Source organism: Panthera pardus, unplaced genomic scaffold (assembly GCF_024362965.1).
Source record: "Panthera pardus isolate Hobbes unplaced genomic scaffold, ASM2436296v1 HiC_scaffold_294, whole genome shotgun sequence".
NCBI lineage: Eukaryota > Metazoa > Chordata > Mammalia > Carnivora > Felidae > Panthera > Panthera pardus.
Window position 1 is genome coordinate 117102 of NW_026526870.1, and position 9719 is coordinate 126820.

Here is a 9719-nt window from a genome sequence, read left to right on the forward strand (position 1 = left end):
TTTATCTTGAAAACTAAAAGAAAATAAAAGACTCTCTCTACCAAACCCCCTTGGTAACTAACATGAAACTTAGGCGCTCAGGCAGGATGTTTTTCTCCACATCTGATTTAAAATAGAGATTAAGGATAAGGTTAAGAAAGAAGCTAGTTAAGAGAGAATGTGTAGCACATGTGTAGCTTCCCAGGGCCTGGGATCACTTAAAACCCAGTATTCCTAGCTGGGCTTGAAGCTCCAAGCCTTCAGTTGCAGATGAATGAGCTCTCTCTTGACCCAACCAAAGGCAGGCGCTGATCCTCTCCCTGGCCTCTCTAGCCCCCAGTTGCCACTCTGGGCTCTTCTGCCTTGTGTAACTCCATCAGCTCAGAAGATATTGAGCCCATGAGGCTCCTGGCTGGCTCCGTTGGTAAAGCCCGTGACTCTTGATCTCAGGGTTGTAAGCTCGAGCCTGGATTGGGTGTAGAGATTACTAAAAATGAAATTCAAAACAAACAAACAAAAAGAAGACATCGGGCCCAAAAACCATGTTGCCGTATCTACAGCTATGTGACATCAGAGCATCACAAAATCTTCTGTTGGCTACAACGTTGCAGGACTCTCCCATGCCACGTTCAGGAGATGCTACATTTCTTTCAGTAATTAGTCAATATCAAGACGTCCTCACCCCATCCAACTGAAACGTATGCTGTTCGGAATGCATTTGTCCCTGTTGTGTAGCAAAAGCCGAACTCGGTTTGGCGCCTGGCGGTCTCGGTAAAGCACATGGAGGACTTGGCCGGTTCCTTCCATCTGGTCTCCTTCACATGGGTGCCTGGCCCTTCCCTTCCTTTCTCCTCCCACGACACTGTGGGGTACTGGTCTCCACTCCTTCCCCCCACCCCCGCCCCCGGCGAGTGAGAGACTCACATGACATCTCTTTTTCCCCCAGACATCCCACTCCTTGTATCTGTGCTTACCAGACACACCTTCTGGGTCTTTCTTCATTTTGTTTCCTTAAAGTTTTTGCTGACTTCTAGAATATATCCGTGGCATATATTTGGCGAATCTTTTTGTTGTTGTTCTTATTCCTTCTATTGACGTTTTCATTTTCAAGAGCTATTTTTCTACACCGGTCTCATAACCAGGGAGCATCCAAGGCCTGAGGCCTTAGAATCCACACTGGGCCTGAACCTAGAGGGTAATGACATCACTTCCTGCCTGGTAGGCCAGCAGGCCATTGGCCAGGAGGGTGGGATGGGCGGGGAGAGGTGTGGGGGAGCATCATGGGAGTGGCAGCCAAGGAACCCATGTAAAGGGGCCTGTCTCCTGTGGATGAGGCTTGACAGTGGCTGCTGTTTAGGCTTCTGTTGCTCACAGACTCTAGGACCTGATACTCTAGGACTGCTACCTGATTTGCTTGCAAGTGTGGGCAGACGGACGCGTGTGTGTGTATGTGTGCACGCGTGCACGTGTGTGTGTGTGTGTGTGTGTGTGTGCACGCGTGCGTGTGTGTGTGTGCGCACAGGGGCAGGCCTGCATCCTAGAGACCGTGAATGTACATTGTGAAGAATACAAGGTTGTGCCCAGGCGACACAGGCTGGGTTTCTATGTATGGTCCTGTAGGTATTCAAAAGTGGCCGTATGTTTTCAAGATACAATTGCTTTGTTGGACTTCTTGTCTGCTTGGTTAGTTCTACCCACGTGTCATGAAAGCCATGTTACCAACATGTTTGGCCATAAAGGCCACTGCATCGTCAGCTCACCAAGATGGTACGCTTTACGTCCTATGAAGTTTTACTCACAGTTTTGAGGATAAACTTGGGAGGCACAAGCAATGCCACAGCAAGGGTGAGGCCAGTAACACTATCTGCGAGAACCTTTTTCCCACATTAGAACGTGTTCTGGCCTGAGTCGACCACGTGTGGTGTCTGGTGTACGAGGTCGTCACTTATATAGCATGAAGCTGTTTAGGGCCATCTCCTGTGCTGATACGTACATAACTGATGTGACAGGTTGCAAGGAACGAGGCCTCACAAATCCAGAGTCTCAGTTTGATTCCCTGAAGAGTTCTCCACACACCCCATACATCCTGCTCTCAGCATGCCATAGGGAAGAACTCTCCCAATAGGAACCACCATTAGTATCTTTGTCAACAGGTTTCTCACCAGATGTTTACAAGGAAACTTGACTGGGGCATGTTTCTTTTTCCAGGCCTGCCTCACCAAAGGAGATAATAACAAGTGAAAGGAACACAGTTTCTCTTCTAGTCCCCGATTGTCTAGGTGGAGGGGCTCCTGGGTGGCTCAGCTGGTTAGGCCTCTTGCTCTTGATTTTGGCTCAGGTCATCTCATGGATCATGGGATCCAGCCCTGTGTTGGGTCCCGCCCTGACAGTGCAGAGCCTTTTTGGGATTCTCTCTCCTTCTCTCTCTGCCCCCCTCTCTCTATACCAAAATAAATAAACATTTTGTATGCCAACTGTAAATATTTATGCCTCCAATATCTAAGTGCCTAAATATACAAAGCAAAAACTAACAGAGCTAAAAGGAGTAATAAACAGTAATACGATACTAGTGGGGGATTTGAACACCCCACTCAATAAATAAACATTTTTAAGAAAGTGTCTAGGTGGGGTTTTTAGGCACAGCTTATACATCAGCAGGAATTCAAGTTTCTTTCTCTGAGCAAAGGTACAGTGATATCTCCTAGCATTGCTCATTAGTCAGTGCCAGATTTCATAGTTCAATAATATGTATATTATCCTGAGAAAGCACATGGTCCTCTGTGGAATCAACCCACTTAGGAGCATGTTTTCTTTTTACTACCCTGTCCCATTTCCTTTTATTACCTGTTGGACAAACATCCTTCCCCCAGGGACAGTGCCAGTTCAGAGGTACTGCTTAACCTAGAGGTGAGGCCAAGGAGTAGTGTGCACCCGGCTAGAATGGGGCTGCCTTCAGAGTCAGCCATAATTTAGCTACGTGTAGTAATAAACCAGCCTAAAGTACCATTATGAATAAGTACTGCCAAATTTAGTCATACGGGTTTCATATTTGTGTGCATTTGTTTTTTTCTTTTGAGAGAGAGAGAGAGAGAGAGAGAGAGAGAGCGCGCCTGCAGGTAGGGGAGAGGGGCAGAGGGAGAGAGAGAATCTTAAGCAGACTCCACACTCAATGTGGAGCCTGACATGGGGCTCAATCCATGACCATGGGATCATGACCTGAGCCCAAATGAAGTGTGGGACACTGAATCTACTAAGCCACCCAGGTGCCCCTGTATTTTATTTTGATATCAACCTCTTGGTGAAAATATGTTTAGACGTCGGCAAGGGACCATGGCATCACAGAAAATGACAGAAAACCTATGTGAAGTGTGAAAGATATTTATCAAAGTTAGATTGGGAGCGCCTGGGTGGCTCAGTCGGTTGAGTGGATTGGACTCTTGGTCTTGGCTCAGGTCATCATCTCATGGTTCGTGAGATCAAGCACTACATTAGGCTCTGTGCTGACAGCTCAGAGACTGCTTAGGATTCTCTCTCCCTGTCTCTCTCTCTCTCTCTCTCTCTCTCTCTCTCTCTCTGCCCTTCCCCCACTTGCTTGCTCTCATGCTCTGTCTAAATAAAGCAATAAACATTAAACAAATTATAATGAGTTGCATAATTTCATTCTCCCTTAGTGTCTCCTTTCCACCTGCAGAGCCAAGAAAACTTTTCAGCAGAGTCCTCACTTTCCAATGAATATAATCCAAGGACATAATAATTTGAACTGTTAGCCCATACCTTCAGTGTTTTCCCATAACCTGCCTTAAATACCAGGTATTTCCAATGCCCACTCCCATGTTCAGTGAGACTAGTGAGGGTGGTAAGTAATGTGGTATATCCAGGTCACATTCTGTTTCTTGGTCTACTTCTGTACTCTGCGTGTCAACTTTTGTCTGCTACTGTACCTCGGACCGCACATACAAAACACAACAAATCTTTCTGTTTTTTTAATTCTTTGGAGACAGCACAAGCAGGGGAGGGGCAAAGAGAAGGGGACAGAGGATCTGACAGGCTGACAGCAGCGAGCCTGATGTGGGGCTCCAACTCATGAACTGTGAGATCATGACCTGAGTCGAAGTCAGATGCTCAACCAACTGAGCCACCCATGTGCCCCCTCAACAAATCTTAAATGTATAGGGACTCTGCACTGATCTTGGAGAATGTCAGGCAACATTTAGGATTCTCTCAGGGTTCAGAATGGGTCTTGATCTGCAAGGCCCAAGATAATTTCCCTATCCTTTCCTTAGGGGGAGTAACAACACGTTCCTGATCTAAACACCTTATGATTTCCAAGACAACACGTACGCGCGCGCGCACACACACACACACACACACACACACCACTATTTTCTTTTTGGCAAAAATGTTTACAAGTCTGTGAAATGCCTTTCATCTGCTCTGATCCCTCAGGCATATGTTTCCTGAGTCCCTGCTGGTCCCCCTTTATCCTTTGTGTGGAATCCTCTCCTGCTTTTGGTGTGTTTTCGTTTCTAGGGACATCTTGGAGGAGGACCGCTTGCTACCCAGTGTTGCAAGATTGAAAGTACATGGGGTGTACGGCCACCAAACCTCACTCATCTCCCCCACCCCAGGGCATTTAGCCCATCACTGACAGATGCAGAGGTATGAAGTCTCCGTTTCCTGGCCTGGAGATGAACTCTTAAACATAACTTACCGCTAAATTCTCTTACAGCTATCAGGACAAAGCCTCCCCGTGGCACTTTACTTGAAATCACACTATCGATGCCAAATGACCAGAAAGAACTCTAATATAAGAAGAAGACAGAGTTTGACTCAAACCCGGATTAGGATAGCTGCCCGGGGAACCCCATCCTCAGGGGGAAGAAAGTGCTCCGGAGAATGAACACTTTTTACAGGGTTACCTATGCTTTACATAGAGAGCCACAAATCAAGGTCACAAGTCCATTCCTGAAAAATGCTGAGGCCACTTTCAGGCAACAGGCTTGAGCAGTGGAAACTTCATCAAGGCAGAAGGGCCCACAGTGACCACCTGGCTGAATGCAGGGACCTGCCTCAAAATATCCACAGGCCTTCACTAACCAACGGGCCACTTACAGGCTAGGTTACCAAAAGAGGGAAAATCCCACATGGGGCTGTGCCTCTTGCCCTACCCCTTCCCCCCACTGCCTCCTTGCAGACAGTCTCTGCTGTGCTGACCTGCCCTCTGTCCCCTGCAGTGTATTCAGTCAACTTCCATCCGCTTTGTCCTGCTCAGGTGAACCTTCTCACACCCGCTCTGCCCCTTCCACACAATCCTCGCCCCATTTTGGGGGCCCCCATACGATCGGGAGAGACAACACAAAAAGTTCAAAAAGATTATAGATCAACATAGACACACAGGAATCGCGAGTTTTAACATCACAGATGCAGGGAGTAAGAGCATTGATTGAAATACTAATGACAAATGCTTCTCCTCACTGTGTGCCTGGCGGGCCAAAAATCACCCTTCAGGTTGGAACAAAGTTTATCCACCATTATGCTGACTTAGAAAGAAGTCGACCATGATTTCCCTTAAATATTAGGCCTTTAGACAGATTTTCTCTCAGCAACACCGTATACAGCAGTTAATGCAAAATGGATCACAACCCTAAATAAAAGAGATAAAATAAAATTTCAAGAGGAATTTTGGAGAAAATTGTCATAAATTTGCATTAAGCAAAAAGTTCTAAGACACCACAGCAAAAGGACAGTACATAAAGGACAAAAATTAAGAAACTGAAGTTGCTTAAAATTAAGAACCCTTTTGTGGGGAGCCTGGGTGGCTCAGTCAGTTAAGTGTCTGACTGTGGCTCAGGTCATGATCTCCCAGCTGGTGGGATCGAGCCCCTCGTCCGGCTCTCCCCTCTCAGGGCACAGCCTGCTTTGGATCTTCCGTCTCCCTCTCTTTCTGCTATTCCCCCACTCTTGTGGGTGTGCTTTCTCTCCCTGTCCCAAAAGTAAATAAACATTTATTAAAAAGCAGTGTAAGGAAAAAAAAAAAAAACGCTTTTGCATCAAAAGACAACAATAAGGAAATGAAAAGACAAGCCACAGACAGGAGAAAACAGCCTCAGATTGAACTGTAGGAATGAAGGAATAGTATTCACAAGAGCCAAAGAACTCTTCCAACTCCAAAAAAAGAAACAGCAGGGTTTTTAAAGTCAGTAAAAGACATGAGAAGACATTTTGTCAAAGAAGACAAGTAAATGACTCATAAGTATATGAAAAAGTGTTCCATATCACTGAAAGAGGACCCAGTTGTAGCCTTAAATATCTCCATTTTGACTTTTATCACTTTCTGGTTAAGTTCTCCTTTCCAGCTTATCTTTTTTTTTTTTTTTCTTTTTAAGTTTGAGTTGCTTATTTTGACAGAGAGACAGAGAGACAGAGAGCGCAAGCTGGGGAAGGGCAGGGAGAGGAAGAGAGAGAATCCCAAGCAGGCTCAGCGGCCCTTGTCAGCGTGGAGCCCGACACGGGGCTCAAACTCATGAACCATGACCTGAGCCGAAATCAAGAGTCTGACACTTAACTGACTGAGCCACCCAGGCACCCCGTCTTCTTTAGAATTTGCTTAGTAACATTTTCTTTTCTCTAGCTTGCTTCACTGGAAGTATCCAGTGTATGATACGTATAACTTGCAAAATATAGGTGGGTCGACTACGTTATCGCTAAGGCTTCCAGTAAACAGTTGGCTGTTAGTAGTTAAGTTTGGGAGGAGTCAGGAGGTATACACAGAGTTCTGACCTTGGGAGTCAGCACCCTTAACCCCGCCGGGTTCAAGGGTCGTCTTGTGTCTCTATGTGCTGATGACATGGTCCTATGTGTTGAAAACTCTCAAATAATCCACACACACAAATACCAGAGTCAATGAACTAATTCTGGAAAGCTGCAGGGTACAACATATACAAAGATCGGGTGTGCTTCTATGCACTGGCAATGAACAATCTGAAAACAAAATGGAGAAAACAATTCCAGTTACAATTGCACCCAAAACAAGAAACTATTTAGGAATACATTTATTCCAGGAGAAGCAAGACTTGTGCACTGAAAGGTATAAACCATTGTTGTAAGAAATTAAAGAAGACCTAAGGGGAAAACCCCTCCAGTATTCACGTATCATAAGACTGAATGTAGTTAATATGGCCACACTCCTCAAAGGGATCTAGAGATTCAGTTCTATCAAAATCTTTCCCTCTGCTTTTAGTTTTGTTTTTTCCTTTTCCAATTTTTATCTAAATTCTTGTAGTTAACATACAGTGCAATCTGGGTCTCAGGAGTAGAATTCAGTGATTCATCACTTACATACAACACCCAGTGCTCATGATAACAAGTGCCCTCCTTAGTACCCATCACCTGTCTAGCCCATCCCCTCCCTCCATCAAGCCTCAGTTTGTTCTCTAGCTCTAAGGGTCTCTTATGATTTGTTTCCCTCTCTCCCCCGCCCCCAAAAAAGTTCATCTGTTTTGTTTCTTCAAGTCCACATACCGGTGAAATCCTAGGGTGTTTGTTTTGCTTTGACTGACCTCCTTCACTTAGCATAATAATACACTCTTGTTCCATCCCCAGTGTTGCAAATGACAAGAGTTCATTCTTTCTGAGGGCTGAGTAATACTTGATTGTATATATGTACCACATCTTCCTTATCCATTCATCAATCCATGGACATTTGGGCTCTCTCCATAGTTTGGCTATTGTTGATAACGCGGCTATATATAAACATCGGGGTGCATGTGCTCCTTCAAATCACTACTTTTGTATCCTTTGGGTAAATATCCAGTAGTGCCATTGCTGGATCATCGGGTACCTCCACTGTCAACTTTCTGAGCAACTTCCATACTGTTCTCCAGACTGGCTGCACCAGTTTGCATTCCCACCAGCAGTGCCAGAGGGTTCCCCTTTCTCTGCATCCTCACCAACACCTGTTGCTTCTTGTGTTGTTAATGTTACCCATTCTGACAGATGTGTGGTGGTATCTCAGCATGGTTTTGATTTGTACTTCCCTGATGATGAGTGATGTTAAACATCTTTTCACGTGTCTGTTAGCCAGCTGGATGTCTGCTTTGGAATACTTTCTGTTCATGTCTTCTGTCCATACTTCACTGGACTTTCTGGCTTTTGGGTGTTGAGTTTGGTAAGTTCTTTACGGATTTTGGATACTAACCCTTTATCGGATTCGCCATTTTCAAACCTCTTCTTCCGTTCTGTAGGCTGCCTGTTAGTTTCATCGATCGTGTCCTTCACTGTGCAGAGGCTTTTTATCTTGACGAAGTGCCAGGAGTTCATCTTTGCTTTTGTTTGCCTTGCCTCTGGCGACGTGTCCAGGAAGAAGTTGTTCTGGCCAATGTCAAACAGGTTGTTACCCGTGTCCTCCTCTAGGGTTCTGATGGTTTCCTGTCTTACATTGAGGTCTTTCTTCCATTTGGAATTTATCTTTCTGTGTCAAGCAAGAGATTGGTCCAGCTTCGCTCTTCTGCATGTTGCTGTCCGGTTTTCCCAACACCGTTGGTTGAAGAGACTGTCTTTTTTCCATTGGATATTCATCCTGCTTTGTCGAAGAGGAGTTGACCATATCATTGTGGGTCCATTTCTGGGCTTTCTATTCTGTGCCATTGGTCTATGTGTGTGTGTTTGTGCCGCTACCACCTTGACTTGATGACCACAGCTTTGTAATAGAGCTCAGAATCTGGAATCGTGATGCCCCCAGTTTTGCTTTTCTTTTCCTGGATGGAGTTAGCTCTTCAAGCGCTTTGGCGGTTACATACACATTTTAGCATTGTTGGTTGTAGCTCTGTGACAAAGGCTGGTGGTATTTTTTTTTAAATTTATTTTCTTTAACATTTACTCATTTTGAGAGTGAGAGAGACAGAGCATGAGCGGGGGAGGGGCAGAGAGACAGGGAGACACAGAATCCGAAGCAGGCTCCAGGCTCCGAGCTGTCAGCACAGGGCCCGACGCGGGGCTCGAACTCACGGACTGCGAGATCACAACCTGAGTCGAAGTCGGATGCTCAACCGACCGAGCCACCCAGGTGCCCCATGGCTGGTGGTATTTTGATGGGGATTGCATTGAATGTGTAGATTGCTTTAGGTAGTATAGACATTCCTCTGAATTTTCTAATTGTTCCAATCCCTTACACTACATTTCCTTTCCGACATCGTAGTTTTCATGTCTCTCTCTCTGTTTTTTTAAGAGTTCCTTTTAAAAAAAATTATTTATTTTGAGAGAGAGAGAGAGAACCTGCAAGTGGGGGGGGGGTTGGGGAAAAATAAAGAGGGAGAGAGGGAAGTCAAAGCAGACTCAAGTTGTCAGCGCAGAGCCTGTTGTGGGGCTCAATGAAGAAACCATGAGATCATGACCTGAGCCAAATCAAGACTTGGACACTTAACCTACTGAGTCACCCAGATACCCCCATGATTTTCATCTCTTAAAGATACAGAGGGTCTTTTCTATGTTTTCCATTATCTATTTAACATTTTCAACTGATGGAATATGATCACTTAAAACACATTTTTAATGATTATTTTTGAGAGAGAGAGAGAGAGTGAGAGAGAGCGCATATGCACGCACAGGAGGGGGGCAGATAGAGAGGGAGACACAGGATCCGAAGCAGGCTCCCAGCTCTGAGCTGTCAACACAGAGCCTGTCGTCAGGCTTGAACTCACAGACCTCCAGATCATGACCTGAGTAGAAGTCAGAAGCCCAAG